Source organism: Pipistrellus kuhlii, unplaced genomic scaffold, assembly GCF_014108245.1.
Source record: "Pipistrellus kuhlii isolate mPipKuh1 unplaced genomic scaffold, mPipKuh1.p scaffold_m20_p_9, whole genome shotgun sequence".
NCBI lineage: Eukaryota > Metazoa > Chordata > Mammalia > Chiroptera > Vespertilionidae > Pipistrellus > Pipistrellus kuhlii.
The window spans coordinates 57610842-57628145 of record NW_023425595.1 but is presented as its reverse complement, the minus strand read 5'-3'; positions in this window follow the sequence as shown (position 1 = coordinate 57628145).

Sequence of the window (17304 nt, the reverse complement as noted above, 5' to 3'; positions counted from 1 at the left end):
TATTTCTGCCTCTCTCTCCCTCTCCCTTCCTCTCTGTAAAAAAATCAATAAAATGAAATAAAAAGAAAAAAAGGTTGAACACATATTTTTTCACCTGGTAAATTGGTGCAATTACCATTTCTCATCAGTTCCCCAAGGGTACATCCTCATCACAATAGAGCAGACCTAAGAAAAATATGCAAAGGTCAGCTTATTTATATTAGAAATAAAAATGGCCATGGTCAGTCATGAAAAATTCCTCTTATATTTAATGATCCCTCTCAGCAATGATTTAAGAGCCCTCCTGGATCCTGCAACTATAATTAATGCAGCATTGGGGGAGTCAAAGGAAGCAGAGGCAAGCAGTATAAATTCCAAGTGACTGGGAATATTGAGGGGATCTATACAGTGCTGGGTCAGGGCCACAGTGGAAAGGAGAGGGCTGAAGGAGAGGAACCAGTGGTTCTATAAGAGGCATTATTTCAACAGCTGCTGTAAACTGTCATTTATCTACCCTGCTCTGCTCAGCCAACATCTCTGGCCTCAACTTGGCTATAAGCCTTATGGCCAACAGTTATGCCAATCTATGTCTTTGGTGGTGGTGGTGGGGGGCTGTCAGGAAATGAGTGTAGGGTATCTTGTGGGAAATAGGAGGGATCTGGATTTATAGATTCTTATAGATTCTTGCTGAGGCCAAAGAAGAGACGTTCAAATCCAGTGGCTGGCCCAGACTTCCTTGTGTTTTGTGTGTGTGTGTGTGTGTGTGTGTGTGTGTGTGTGTGTGTTTAAGGAATTCTCAGAATTTCTATTTTTTTAAAAAATATTTTATTGATTTTTCACAGAGAGGAAGGGAGAGGGATAGATAGCTAGAAACATCAATGAGAGAGAATCATTGACCAGCTGCCTCCTGCACACCCTCTACGAGGGATGTGCCTGCAACCAACGTACATGCCCTTGACCGAAATCGAACCTGAGACCTTTCAGTCAGCAGACCGACACTCTATCTACTGAGCCAAACCGGTTTCGGCCAGACTTCCTTGTTATAAACTTCACTGTATCATAGTAATCTCAGGAGAAGCCTGCACATGAAGACCCTGAGGCTGAACAAATGAAGATGGTTTCCTCTGGCACATTTTGCTTCAAGCACTTTACTTTCTTCAGCTGGGGCCCAGGTGCAGTCAGCATTTCTATGGAATAACACTGTCATAGTTTGAATGAAAAAGCACCTGGCATTAGGTGTCACTGACATCTACAAAAAGCCAGAGGGCTACCCTATACAGGTCCTCATATAATGGCAGGAGCGTGTAGCCACCATGTCTGTGTTAATTACGTATTTCAACATGACAAACTACATGTAATTTGATGGCTTACCACAATCTTCTTGCTCATGATTCTGTAGGTCAGGAATTTGGGCAGAGCTCACCAGGGGCAGCTCCTCTTTGTTCCACATGGTAGTGCACTACTGCATCAGGCAGGCAGGCAGAGGGGTTAGGGGTGATCAGGCAGGCAGGTGAGTGATTAGGAGCCAGTGGCCTCATATTGTGGGGATTGGGCCTAAACTGGTAGTTGGACATCCCTTGAAGGGTCCCAGGTTGGAGAAGGTGCAGGACAGGATGAGGGAACCCCCACTCTGTGCATAAATTTCATGCACCTTGAAATGTTAAAATATGAGATTATCCTTTCAGGAGCCCCTGGTGACTCAGCAGGAGCAATAACAAGGAGTGGGAATACAGCTGATAACAGTGGTTATAGAAATGACAAGGCTGATATTGGTGACCCAGGTAGCAACATGGCAGTCCTGTCTTCAAGAAAGATATACTAGAACACACACTTCAAATAAAGCTCTGAGACATAAAGCATAATGGTAAGTACTTTACATACATTTCTTATTAACCATCATAACCCCATTCCTATAGGTATCATAATCTCCATTTTATGAGTTGAGATGAGTAAACTGAGATTTAGATGGTTGTGCATTTTGCTTGAAAGTACACAACTGGCAAGATGATCAGGTCAGGATGAAACCTAGAACTATTTTCTTGAAATCCCACTACAAAAATTTTTATTAACCAGACTATTAAATTGAATGGAACACTTAACTCCAGGAAACTATAGTCGGAAGTAGCACAGTTTTGAAACTATTTGGTCAATGTTTTTCTATTTTACTAATAGAAATGTAGCCTTTGTTAACATTTTAAGGTCTTATCCTTGGGAATGAGTATGAAAAAGTGAGCCTTCTTTCACTAACTAAAATGCCTCAAAGTCTGAGAATACTTGAACTATATTATTGACCAACTCTGCAGATTAAGAGTCTTTTAACTGATTGTAAATTTAAAATATGCTTGCTCTATGGAAATAAAAGCAAATAGCCAATACATTTTTACCGCTTTCTTGATTTCTCTTTTGCTTTTCTATTATTTAGAAAAGTGCAATTGATTTTTATTTCCTCTTTCAAAGTACCTAGTCAGGAAACAATAAGCCATAGAATTCCTTTAAGGCTTTGTCATTTGTTCAAATGATTGGAAAATCATTTCAATGACTTAAATTATGTAGGGATGCTTTCTAATCATATTGGAATGAAATGTAAAATATACTTGCAAGGGAAAATGCTAGTAATTGAAAGATGGTTATTAAAATAACATGATAGGATAATTCCTACTATATATATATATATATATATATATATATATATATATATATATATATATAAAAGGTTAAGTGTCTTACTGTCCGTCCGGTAGCTATGTTGTGCACTGACCACCAGGGGGCAGACACTGAATACAGGAGCTGTCATGACATGCACTGGCCATTTAAAAAGACTCTATGGGAACAAAGTGAATTAAATGTGTTTGATTTTAAACTTGCATATTAATGGTTACCTATACACACCTAGTTAGATTTCTTTAAATCATGGATTGTATTATAGAGTATTTTGTACTGCTTTTCCTAACCAAGTTGATTTAATTATACTTAGAGAAATGGCCAAAACTCTCTTTTCACACATCTACTCTAAATCTTTGTGTTGCTGTGATTCCTATACCCATTTTTCTAATGAAGTCTAGTCTACTACTCACCAGATTTCCAACTCTGCCTGCTGTTCCTTCATTATTTTTCATTTAAACCACGTAAGTTCCATGAGTTGTGTGTGTGTGTGTGAGGGGAGGTGCGAGGGGGGGGGAGTGTTTTTGTATCAATCAAACTCTATTGTCTGGTCTACTCTTCTCACCAACATTCAGTGCTTGACAAGACATTATAAACCCCTTCCTGCCAAACAGACAGAAACTCACTCATTCATTAGAATGTATACAGCCTAAAAATACATAGACCTCCCTTCTCTCATCACCCCCTTTCTCCCCTAAGCAAACAATACACAGAGACAAACATGTATCTGTGACAAACATCCCACATGTATAAAGTTTCAGATAAAGGTATAGGAAGGAGCAAAGAGCTCAGTTAGTGGTATCAAAATTACTTTGCAGCCGGGACTGGTTTGGCTCAGTGGATAGAGCGTCGGCCTGCGGACTGAAAGGTCCCAGGTTTGATTCCGGGCAACGGCATGTACCTTGGTTGCAGGCACATCCCTAGTAGGGGGTGTGCAGGAGGCAGCTGATCGATGATTCTCTCTCATCGATGTTTCTAGCTTTCTATCCCTCTCTCTTCATCTCTGTGAAAAATCAATAAAATATATTTTAAAAAATTACTTTGCAAAGATTCAGAAGTTGTAAATGAGGTGTTAAGGAAAAGAACAACAACAGGAAGCTTAATGAGAGGTAGAGGTTGAGGTTCTTGAGGAAGAGAGTGATAAGAAGGGATCTATGCTTAGAGATGAGAATCGTGATGGCAGGAAATGGCTGATTTGGAGCAAGGAGATTATTTGCGAACCATTCTTTTCTATAGGCAAAAGATGTTGAGAACCAGAACACAGAGGAGATGGAATGTAATAGTTAAAAAAAAATAAAGTGAAGAAAGAAAATAAAAATATTAAGTTTGGAGGTAGGGAAAAATACAACCAGTCTCATCAGAATGTTGAACAGGGCCCTTCCTTTGCTGGCTGTGAAACTCCCTGTGAATTAGTTTATGTTGATTCAAATGACCTTAGGTATATTTTTTTCTCAGCAAATGTAGCACCTCATGCTTTAAAAAAGTGCCTTGAAATAAGTTATTACTTTAGTCAGTGATGCTGCAAAACCATTTTGTTTTCTACATAAAACAAAAATCATGTTTGGCTTTCTTTATGGTATAATTTAAAATAATGTCCGAAGTTCACATGCATGAATGGAAACAAGTATAATCAAATGGCCAACTCGAAGGATGCTGGGTGATGTGCTTCCTAATTAACTGTCCTCAATAATGTGCTGCTGCCGTTGCTGTGGCAACTGACTACAGAGAAATGCTTAGGTCTTATATTTGTGCATCGTTTCTTCTTCCTTTCATCATTCTTTTTTTTAAATATATTTTTATTGATTTTACACAGAGAGGAATTGAGAGGGACAGAGAGTTAGAAACGTCGATGAGAGAGAGAAACATCAACCAGCTGCCTCTTGCACACGCCCCACTGGGGATGTGCCAGGAAACCAAGGTACATGCCCTTGACTGGAATTGAATCCGGGACTCTTCAGTCTGCAGGCCGACGCTCTATCCACTGAGCCAAACCGGTCCTGGCTCTTTCATCATTCTTAAAGTGCTGAGGTTGTATCTTGTTTTGTTTTGTTTTATAAAATAGCTCAGTATGGTTCTGCAGATTTTCATTCAATGTTATTTTTTTAGGAAGGAAAAGAAATAGTTAATAATTCAGAGTTAAATGACAAGTAGTAGTAAGAAGTGGATAAAAATATTTTCAGTTAAAGATGTTTCCTGTGTTGGTTTGGCTCAGTGGATAGAGTGTTGGCCTGTGAACTGAGGAGTCTTGGGTTCGATTCTAGTCAAGAGCACATGTATGAGTTGCAGGCTCGATCCCCAGTGGGGGGTGTGCAAGAGGCAGCTGATGAGTGATTCTCATCATTGATGTTTCTATTTCTCTCTCCTGTCCTCTGTGAAATCAATTAAATTTAAAAAAGTGTTTATTGTAAAACAAACAAACAAACAAACAAATGCCTTACACATGGTAAGCCATAAAGTCTTCAGAAAAGATTTTACAATAGAACAGATATCTCATGGACAAGCAGCGGCTTACAGAGGGTTTGAAACTGACAAGAACCTGGCTGTGTAGATTTCAAAATAAATTTAGGACTTCCACATTTATTTGTCAGTGATACAGAGCAAGGATTTTTTGCTTCTTGGGTTCTCATAGCAGATCCTCAGTAAATTTTTATTGTATGAAATGTGTCAATCAAAAAAGATGAACAACACATTAATGTAATCCTAGAATTCATTATCAGAATAAGAAAAATGATGATCCAATTATTCTGCTATGGGGAGATCCCATTTCATATCTATAACATTGCATATTACATTTTAAAAGAGAACATTAGAAATAGTCTAAAGAACCAGGATGTGAAAATGCTTGAAATGCTATTGTGAAAATGAAAGGAAATGGGAACATTTCGGTAGAAAATTCCTAGTGGTGCTGGGGAGATGGGATTAAAACATTCACTTACTTGAACTAGATCACCTGTAGAGAATCTTCCACTCCTGTGATTCAGTGGCTCCCATCTTATTATTTGTACATCTATTATTAGTTTCCTATGGAGTTTTTCTAAAATATAGCATCACAACCACATTTTTATCTGGCAGGTAACTCTAATTCCTAGATTAGATTTTACCACTTACAATAGATTGTTAATTGTGTAAATTATTATAATATTGTATTCTTTATCTTCTAGAGATACATTTGGGAATATTTATAGATGAATAAAAAACAAAAGCTCAAAACAAAGTGTTCCAAGAAAAAGAATAAATTTATAACGAATGGGATCATATCTCAGAAATCAAAATTTCAAATTCAGTTACGTACTTCACCTCCCTTTAATGCTTCTTTTTAGTTCCTCATCTCATGCAAACAATGGGCATTTCCTTTCCAATTCATTCCACAAAACCTGCAGGGAGAATGATTATGTACTGTTTCTCAAAGTTTTGTCTCATACTTTGTTCTAAAGGTGTTCCAAATCAAGACTGGTTTTTTGTTCTTAAAGGTCCATTTTATTGACTTATTTATTTATTTTTTAAATGTATTTTTATTGATTTTTTACAGAGAGGAAGAGAGAGGGATAGAGAGTTAGAAACACCGATAAGAGAGAATCATCGATCAGCTGCCTCTTGCACATCCCCTATTGGGGTTGTACAACCAAGGTATTTGCCCTTAACCAGAATCGAACCTGGGACCTTTCAGTCCGCAGGCCGACGCTCTATCCACTGAGCCAAATCAGTTTTGGCTTAAGGGTCCATTTTAAAGGCTTTACTTTTTTTCATATGGATATGGGCTGATTCTGAGTAGTCTACCTGGTAAGTTATTAAGGGTTAATAAAATTGGATGCTCATAAACTAAAACTACCCTGATTCCCCGAAAATAAAACAGTGTCTTATATTAATTTTTGCTCCCAAAGATGCGTTAGGTCTTATTTTCAGGGGATGTCTTATTTTTTCATGAAGAAGAATATGGTACACATTTATTGTTAAATGAAAATAAAGGAAAATTATTACCTGTATACGGTACGGTAGTTGTCAACACAAACCAGACAAACTGCGAATCCTATAGTATCAAGAATTTACTCATTTATTCAATGACAATCATGTCATCATCTTCTGGAACATCATCATAACAATCCAATTCCTGAATTTCCTGGTGAATTTCTTGTGACTCCATTTCTTTCAGAATCAGTGGACCAAATCTTTCATGTTTAGCCTAGGGGGGGTGGCTTATTTTCGGGGGGATGCCTTATATTTCACTCAGAAGGAAACCTGTAAGTAGGTCTTATTTTCGTAGGATGTCTTATTTTCGGGGAAACACGGTAATACATCATGAGTTCCCTGAGACTTCACATAATGCTTGGCAATACTACCAACTTTCTTTTGTGTACAGGCATGTGCAGATTATTGGAATGGTCAACATTTTCTAGAGGAAAATGTTATTAAGTTATCTGTGTTAGTTTGACCTGGTTGTGGAAATTAATATACTCATAAAACGTTTACTTTTGCTTTTTTGTCTTTAATGATTGCTATTTCTCATCCTTATTGTTACTTTGTACATTTTTAATGTGAGTGAAGTTCTTTTGCTCACTAGAAAGTAAGGATAGTATAATGGCTGAGGGAAGAGTTTTAACATGGGAATTGGCCAAATCAAAATCTCTTTGAGAGCTCATGCCATTTATGTAGAGGTTGAAGTTGCATTGCTTTCCTATGGCTGCTGAAACAGATTAATACAAAACTGGTGGCTTAAAATGATACAAATTTATTCTCCTATAGCTTTTGAGTTCAAAATTCCAAAATTGGCGTCATAGTGTTAAAATGCATTTCCTTGGACTTTCCAGCTTCTAGAGTCTACCCACATTCCTTGATTTATGGTTCCCTACTTCTTCTTCAAAGCCAGCAATGGTGGTCGTTTTCTCACATGCATCATTTTGACACTCCTCCTCCTCCCTCTTATATTTTCAAATGAAATTGGGCCCACCAAGATAATCCAGAACAATTTCCCCATCCTTAATCACATGTAGAAAATTTGTTCTCCCTTGAACATAGTGATATGTTCTGGGAATTAAGATATAAACATCTTTCAGAAAAAGTTATCCTGCCTACTAGTTAGCCAACATAATACTGGTACCTTAGAATGTTTTCTGTTGCCAGAACTACCATTATTGGCTGATGGAGATAAGCTACTGAAATCCTAAAATGAAGTGGAAGTTAATTTTGGAGAAAGGTACAAATCAAAGGAATTTATTAAGTTCTGGGAAGGGAGGTCCTTGATGAGTTAAGACAATGAGAATGTTTTATCAGCAAGGGGAGGAGGCTGCTGAAGGGAAAAGGACGATAAGGAGCTAGAATCAATTATTGCCTGCTTGAATGATTTTGTCTAGGGTTCAGTTCTTTGGCAGCCATGAGCCCTTAAGTGCTACAGCTTAAAAAGTTTTCCATTTCAAAGTAGCAGAATTCTCTATTTTCAGAAGCTCAGAAAAAAAAAAAAATGGCTTGAAATAGCATGAAATGACAATACAGACATGCCTTGCACTTCATGCTTTAATTTCCCTGACCGAAAATAGGAAGAATACTTTCTTTCCCCCAACAGAAATGAGAATTTCTTTTTCCCTTATAGCCTTTGTGTGAACTCTGTGAGTTTCTTATTAAATAATGGACAGTGAAACAAATTGCTTCCATCTCTTGCAGGGCTTCTTTCTTTCTTAAATGAGTTTGAACCTTTTCTCCCCTCTTTGAACATTCATATACGGTAGATAAGCATATTTTAAAAGCTGACCAGAATGGAACAGTAAACATAACTGGTAAAGCAACTGACTATCACTATAGCAACATTGAATGTGTTTGACATTTAGTCTTCCTATTTGCTGTTGCTATAGTAATGAATCCTTGGATTCTGACACCATTTCTAAATTCTATTAAAATAAAAGCCCTTTCAAGTCCCCAAGTAAAAGGGAGGGCCAGTACTCTTAAAGCCCAAAGTGTAAGAAAATGTTTTCTAGACCTAGGACATAGATAAGACACAGTTTGTGGCACTTTAATTAAATCGAGAAACATGCTTAAAAAATAGAAAAATATAGAAGAAAATACTCAAAGTAGAACAAATGTAATGTAATTCTTCTGTTTTTAAAAATTAGCCCTTTACACATGAAAACATGCTCAAAGTCACTAATTGTCTGAGAGATGCAAATCAAAACAACAATGCGGTACCATCTCACACCTGTCAGAATGGCCAACATCAACAAACGACAAGTGTTGGCGAGGTTGCGGAGAAAAAGGAACCCTCGTACACTGCTGGTGGGAATGCAGACTGGTGCAACCACTGTGGAGAACAGTGTGGAGTTTCCTCAAAAAACTGAAAATGGAACTCCCATTTGACCCAGTAATCCCACTCTTAGGAATATATTCCAAGAAACTAGAAATATATCCCAAGAAACTAGGTGCCCGTCAGCAGATGATTGGATCAAAAAACCATGGTACATCTACACAATGGAATACTATGCTGCCATAAAAAAGAAGGAATTCTCATCATTTGCAGCAACCTGGATGGAATTGGAGAACATCATGCTGAGTGAAATAAGCCAATCAATGAAAGAGAAACACCACATGACCTCACTCATTTATGGATAATAAAGAACATTATAAACTGATGAACCAAAAGATAGATATAGAGACAGTAAAGCAACAAGCAGACTGTCAAATTACAGTGGGGAGGGGAGGGAGATCTGGGGGAGATAATAGGTCAACTGAAGGACTTATATACATGCATATAAGTACAACCAATGGACATAAAACTCTGGGGAGGGGGAGTATGTATGGGAGGGAGGGAGTGGGGCAAAAAAATCAATAAAATATATTTTCTAAAAATAAATTTTAAAAAAATTAAAAAAATAAAATAAAAAAATAAATAAAAATTAGCCTTGTAAATGTTTATAAATTGGCTTTAATTTATGGCATGATGAGATTAATGTCAAATATTAATGAATAATGAATATTAATGAATAAATTGAGAATAATTTTGTTTCTTTTTAGGAGAATTAAACAGTCAAATATTGGCAATTAAGAGCCTAAAAAATAGTAAAGAACTTACATGGTATTATGAGGAAATTTTTGTGTTTAAGAAAGTATTATTACTTTCTTTTCAACATATGAATATTATTACATGATTATTAAATTATTATATGTGGCAATAGAAATATACTTCAGCTATACATTTTTGGTCAATTGAGAAAAATAGAAAGACATTTAGTAAGAATTTAGTGTAAAAAGAATATTTAAGTTAAGTTTGTGATAATGTAGCAGAACTAGAAATAATAAAAAAATATGAACATATAGACAGAGTGATCTGAATGGAGACAGATTTCTAAGAGGGATGCTTTTTGTGAGTTATAGCTTGTGCTGTTGGGGTTATTGATAAATTATCAATTTATTTGTAATTATCAACAGCTATATAAGTTGCCAGTGATTTCTAAAAGTTTATTCAACTCTATAGTAATTTAGAAAAATTACTGATTGCTCAGAGAAAAAGTCTTCATAATGGTTAGGTGAAGCATGGGGCTGGAATCACTACCAAGAGGTTACAAAAAGCACAGTAATTTCTCAAATTGAGAAAATAATATGATTAATTTTTACTACTAAAAATGTATGCATATGTTTTCCTGGTGATACATGATGCAAAAAGGACCAGATCAATTTTCAATAAATATGCAACAATCAACAAATGACAAACACTGGTGAGGATGTGGAGAAAAAGGAGCCCTTGTGCACTGCTGGTAGGAATGCAAACTGGTGCAGCCACGGTGGAGAACAGCATGTAGTTTCTTCAAAAATTAAAAATGGAACTCCCATTTGACCCAGTAATCCTACTTCTAGGAATATATCCCAAGAAACCAGAAACTCCAATCAGAAAAGATATATGCACCCCTATGTCCATAGTAGAACAATTTACCATAGCTAAGATTTGGAAACAAATCTTAAGTGCCCACCAGCAATGAGTGGATTAAAAAACTGTAGTACTCAATGGAATACTACGCTGCTATAAAAAGGAAGAGATTCTTACCATTTGCAACAGCATGGATGGCACTGGAGAGCATTATGCTAAGCCAAATAAGCCAGTCAGAGAAAGATAAATACGTATCACATGATCTCACACATATGTTACCTAATAATCGACAAACATGTAGATTGACCATACCTCTACTAAACCACCAGCAATCTGGATTGATATTCAAATTAACCCAACAAAGATGGCAGTTAATTTGCATACACAGGCTCTGAGTGATGGGGTGGGATGCTTGCAATGTCACCATGGCAATGACACAGGAGTTCTGCCCCACCCCCATCTCTCAGGGCCTCTTGGCAGCATGGGAAGGAAGGGCCAGAGCGGAAAGAGGCGGCTCCTGGAGCAGAAAGAGGAGGCTCCAGGGCCTGAGCAGAAAGGGGCTGGGCCGGAGTGGAAAAGCAGTGCTGGCAGCCGGGGAAAGGAAAGCCCATTCTAGCATGAATCTTCATGCATTGGGCTTCTAGTGTGGAATATAATGAACAATATAGACAGATGAACCAAAAATAGATCCAGAGACATAGGAATATCGAACAGACCATCCAAACTCAGGAGGAGGGGGAGGGGGAGAAGGAAAAGGGGAAGAGATAAAGTGAGGGGAGAGAAGGGAAGTGGAGGGAAGGGGGAAGAGATCAACCAAAGGACTTGTATGCATGCATATAAGCCTAAACCATGGACAGAGTCAGTATGAAGGATGAGGGCAGGTGTGGAGTTGGGGGGTGGGAATGAGTGAGGAGAGATCAATGGGGAAAAAGGATTCATATGTAATATTTTAAACAAAGAATTTAAAACAGAAATAAATCCTATATAATAAAAGTGTAGTATGCAGATTGTCTTCTCAATAGGAGTTTTCCAGGAGTTCCACCAGGGGGCGGGGCCGGCCAGGGGAAGGGAGGGAGGCCCTGGCCAGTGGTGGCTGCTGAAGTGAGGGAGGGAGGCCCTGGCTGGTGGCAGGTTGCTGGGTGAAGTGGGGAAGTCCCTAGATAGCAGCCAGCACCAGCTAGGGACCCTACCAGTGCATGAATTTTGTGTACTGGGCCTCTAGTAAATAAATAAATATGCAAGTTGTATTTAGAGTGGGTGATTTAAAACATAGGCTAGCCCTAGCTGATTTGGCTCAGTGGATAGAATATCAGCCTGTGCACCAAAGGGTCCTAGGTTTGATTCCTGTCAAGGGCACATACCTCAGTTGCAGGCTTCTCCTCAGCCTGAGTCTGGGCTTGTGCAGTAGGCAACCAATTAATGTGTTTCTCTCACATTGATGTTTCCTCTGTCTTTCCCTCTTCCACTCTCCCTAAAAATCAATGGGAAAAAATATCCTCCAGTAAGGATTAACAAAATAAAGGAATAAAAATAGGCTATTTTGCATAAATAAAACCAATTCTGCAGGGAAATCAAAGAAACAGGTGGTCCTCCTACAAAACTGCTAAAATTTGTGTTCAACAAGAGGCCTGCCTCTTTGGCTGCCAAACAGGAGAGAGAAACAAAAACGTATTTATACCAAAAATGAGTTTTTAAATAGAAAGTTACCAGAGCACAAGTTTCCAAAGTGCAAGACTAGATGTGCAATTGATCTATTTCTTCCATGAAATAAAGAACAGGATGATTTTTTTGCAAAAGTATTGTTACTGATTCTCCAATGGCTCATCCTATTTCATAGGCTATCCCATAGAAACCAAATCTCTCACCATAAACAAAAATGGCAACCTAACTACAGTTGGTGCTGGTTGGAATGTCAGGACCATTTATTTGACTTCCCAAGATTTGATACCAGACTGACTTTTGAAACTAAAATCTACCAATGCTACTTCTTGCTATAATGATTACCATATTAAATAGCTCATGTTCTAACCTTTCCTATTTCTCCCAGTTATAAGACAAATAGGAAAAAAGAAAGATATTTGCCACAATATCTATAGGAACCATGCTGGCTTTCCAATAATAAATTTTTTAGAAACAGAAAATTTGCTAGTGAAAAGCTTTCAATGTAATTTTATTAACCATTATAATTTACCTGATGATGAAAATTGCAAACAATTTGGTGGAACACCAGAGAGAACAAAGCAGAGTGAGTTTTAATCATGTCAGTGTTCAGTTCAATTCATCAAATATATTTTTGCCAGCCCAATATCTGGGTGCTAGAGATAAAGAGGTAAAAGGTAGTGGCAATACAGAATGGTATCTCAGTAGAATATGTATAAGCATAAAGTTCATATAAAAAAGAAAAATCTGTCCTAAGGTTGTTAGGGAAAAGCAGCCTTGAAGGAGATAAGAGTGTGTAATAAAGACAAGGCAAAAAAGAAGCAGGCATGTGAAAAGAAGGCCAGGGGGGGAGAGGGGGAGAGAGGAGCATGTGCAAAGGCAAAAACAGAAACTGAAAATAGCATAATACTGTTAAATGTACTTGCTGGAATATGTTATAATATGTTCACTGGGTTGTTTTATTTTTAACTATTGATAACTTGAATTTGGAGAAAAGATGGGAAAAGTGACTTTGTTCTTTTGCTTTGGTTAAATAATAAGCAATGATATGGAAATATTTTTGTTAACTCATATTTTCATTCTAAGACTTTTAATAAGCTGTGACCAGGCATAGTCTATAACAGAACTGTCTAATAGAAATACACCACAAACCACATTTATATGTTTAAATTTCATGTTAGCCTCACTTCAAAAATAAAAATTTAAAAAAACAGGTAAAATTAATTTTAATAATGTAGTTTCCTTAGCCCAATTGTGAAAATACAATAATTTCAACTTATAATAATTATAAAATTATCAATGATCCATTTACATTTTTATTTTAAATATATTTTATTGATTTTTTACAGAGAGGAAGAGAGAGGGATAGAGAGTTAGAAACATCGATCAGCTGCCTTCTGCACACCCTCTACTGGGGATGTGCCTGCAACCAAGGTACATGCCCTTAACTGGAATCGAACCTGGGACCCTTCAGTCCACAGGCCAATGCTCTATCCAGTGAACCAAACCAGTCAGGGCCATTTACATTTTTATAGTAAATCTCCAAAATCCTATATATGCTCTACACTTACAACATATCTCAAGTCAGATTCTATTTCTTTTTTACCAGAAACCCTGTATTTATATTTCAAAAAATTTAGTTGACACAGTAGGCTCACATAACTCAAGTCACTAAATTGAATGTCAGTTTTTTAAATTAAAATTAAATACAATTAAAATTCAGTTACTGTATTTGTTTGTACTAGATCTGACTAGTGGCAACTGCCATTTGGACAGGTCAGTTCCAGAATAAGTGTGGTTCAAACCTCTGGCCTGAAATTGATGTTAACAAAAACCAAATCAATAAACACATTATCAGATTGGTAATGGGATACTAATATTAGGCATTTTGGTTTTCCTTCGATCTCTCTTGATGGTCCACATCCTCTCAGACAAGATATAGCTGAGAAAAAAGTGAGGATATCTGGAAAAGGTCTTGCAACCAGCAAGGATACTGAGGTTAATTGGGAAAAAATTTTTTAAAGAGTTCTGACATAAAAACAGAAGGTTCTGAATATTTACTCATTCTAGGCTTTATCCCTGTTGTTGATGCAAATAGATTCAAGTGGTGAACAGACTGCAAAAAGACAGAAAGTGACTGGTCATAATAGGGATAGTTCTTTTACAACCTGACTGCATTCACCTCACAACCACCCACAATACCTAGAAACAAAAATTATGGAATACACTAGAGGCCCAGTGTATGAAAATTCATGCACTAGAGGGGGATTCCTCAGCCTGGTCTACCCCACTCACAGTCTGGGAGCCCTCAGGGGCAGGGGAAGGCGACACCCCCATTATATCTCTGCTGCTGCCACTGTTGGCAGTGCCTCAGCTGGCCCTGGTAACTTGAGCCTCGGGTGGTCCTGGGCAGCTGGGCAGCTGCCATCCGAGGCTAGCCTGTGTTCTGCCATCTTCTGGCTGTGGGCGCCATTATCTTTATGAGGGTCAATGATGGTCAATTAACATATTCCCTCTTTATTAGATAGGATGTTCTCATGTTTTCCCAACGAAAGTTTTTTGTTTTGTTTTTTCTACTTAGGCAGAAGTAAGGACATGCTTCATTCACAAAATATATGTAAAAATCTGAAAGATTAAACTGATCATTACATTTCAAAGAGCATATTTCATAAGTTTCTTATTTCATGAAAGACAGTTCCTCCAGGAATATCCACCAATGATTCATCATTCATCCAGAATATTCCATTACTTATTTACCAAATCTCTTTTGAGGATCTATTATATTCTTGCAAATGCTAAGCGAAGAAATTACAACAGTGAACAAGAAAGACCCAATCGCATGTAACGTGTGATGAAGGGGAGGTACCGGTTATGATGGGAGCAAGCCAGGGTAGGGTTGCCAGATTTAGCAAATAAAAATATAGGATGCTAAGTATATTTATACTAAAAATTATTATTAATCTGAACTTCAAATTTAGCTGAGCTTTTATTTGGCAAACCTACATTAAAGGGACAACTTGGAAGTGGAGGTAGGGTGAATGGAAAATGAAAGACTTCTTTCACAGAGTGACTTCTACCAGGCATCCTGGAATAGCAGGGAAGAGACCACGATAAATCTTTCCACATAGAGACAATGCAGTGCAAACTAAGTCCCAAAGTAACTGTCAATCTAGGAACTGAAGGAGGCAAAGGAATTGGAGTAAAGAAGAAGGAAGAGGGTGGAGCCGGGGATGTTGGTGAAAGATAAAACCTGAGATCATATAAAAACACTTGAAGCAGCCCGCTGGATTACAATGTGAAGAATGGACTACAGTAGAGCTGGCAGGATACTGAGGCCAGTAAGAAGGTGACTGATGTAATTGGAAATCTCAGTAGGGTGAGATAACAGATCCATTAGTAAAACCAGAAATGGCAATGAAAGTGAGGCAACTGTAAAGGGGATAAAAAAGAGCACCTAATCTGGAAACAACCCAATCAGTAGATGGGTGGATAAAAAAGCGGTGGTACATTTACACCATGGAATACTATGCAGCAGGAAAAAAGAAGAATCTCTTACACTTTGAGACAGCATGGAGAGACCTGGAGAGTATCCTGCTAAGTGAAATAAGCCAGTCAGAGAAAGGCAAGTATCACATGATTTTGCTCATATGTGGAATCTAATTAACAAAATAAACTGCTGAATGGAGTGGATCCAGAGATGTATTGTAGAATCATGGAACAGAGTGAGGAATCTTGGAGAAGGTGGGGGAGAGTGGGTGGTTGGGAGGTAATCAAAGACCATGTGTGCAAAAACACATAACCCATGGGCAAGGACAGTAAGGTAGTGAAAGCCTTGTGTGGGGAGGCCTGGAGGAGGTCAGTGTGTGTGTTGGGGGGGAGGCGGGGGAGGGGGAGTAGGTGGGAGGGAGAAGGACATATACTAGTATAATACTTTCTACAAAAAAGAATTAAAACAAAAACAAAAACAAAACAGGATATACTCTGCCCTGGCCAGTATGGCCCAGTTGGTTGGGCATCATCTTGTGCAGTGAAAGGGCACTCATTCCATCCAGATCAGGGCACATGGCAATCTCCATCCCCAGTAGGTGGCCTGCAGGAGGCTAAAGATCTGGGTTTCCCCATCCCTCTGCTCTCCCAAAACCCTGAATAAAAGTATTTTTAAAATTGTTAACGAAAAATAACCATTGAAACCTGTAAAGAATTTTTGTGAGTTTATTTGAGCCAAACTTTCGACATATGCTGGGAAGCAGAACCTCAACGGATTGAGATAATACTTCGAAGAATGGCGGGTTACATTTCTCTATTTATACACTGAAATTAAAGGAAGGATATAGGTGGGTTACATGAAATTCCTTGATGATGGAGTACAGAGACGGGAGAAAGCAAAGCGGTGGGGCACTCCTGGGATTGGATAAAAAGTAAAATGATGGACATGTACTCAGGTGAGTGCAGGAACAATTAACATGATAACGAAGGAATTTGAGGCATCTGTCCTGGCGCCCACCACATTTGGTTGTGTCCCAGGGGTTCCGGAAAAAGGGAAGTTACAAGTTACCCAGACATCTCATAGATATGTTATCTTAGAGGCAAAAAGGCAAATGGGCTCAGTAAAAAGATCGAAGTTGATCTTTGTCTGGGAAAATATCAGCCTAGACACGACTACCCACTATAAGCTGTTTGTAGTTAGATATTTAATTTTCAAACCATCTTTTGTGATTATTTTAGGTCTCTGTCTGCAAGACTACCAAGCAGGCCTCCCCTGAGCTTGTCAGGTTAGAATGTGGCTCTTTTCTTTCACATATTTAAAAAAAAAAAGAAAGGAGGACCTAGAGGGAGGAAACCCCGGAGAAGCAAGTATGATGGAAAACAATGAAGAAACAGTCAACAGGTCAAACATTTTTTGAGGAGTCAAGTAAAATAAAAACAAGGACTGAGGAGGGCTGCCTAGAGTTAGCCACAGGAAAGCACCGGTGACCTTGGCAAGGGGAACCTCAGAGCAATGGCTGAGGCCAAACTCTGCTGCAGTAGCTTGAGCAGAAAGTGACGCTGGGCCAGGCACCCGCGGGGGCCGCGCAGGAGCCCCGCTTCCCCTCCGCCCTTTGAAGAGTGGAGGGTCAAGGACAAGAGTAGAGTTTGGAGAGGGCGCGGCCAGCGACCCA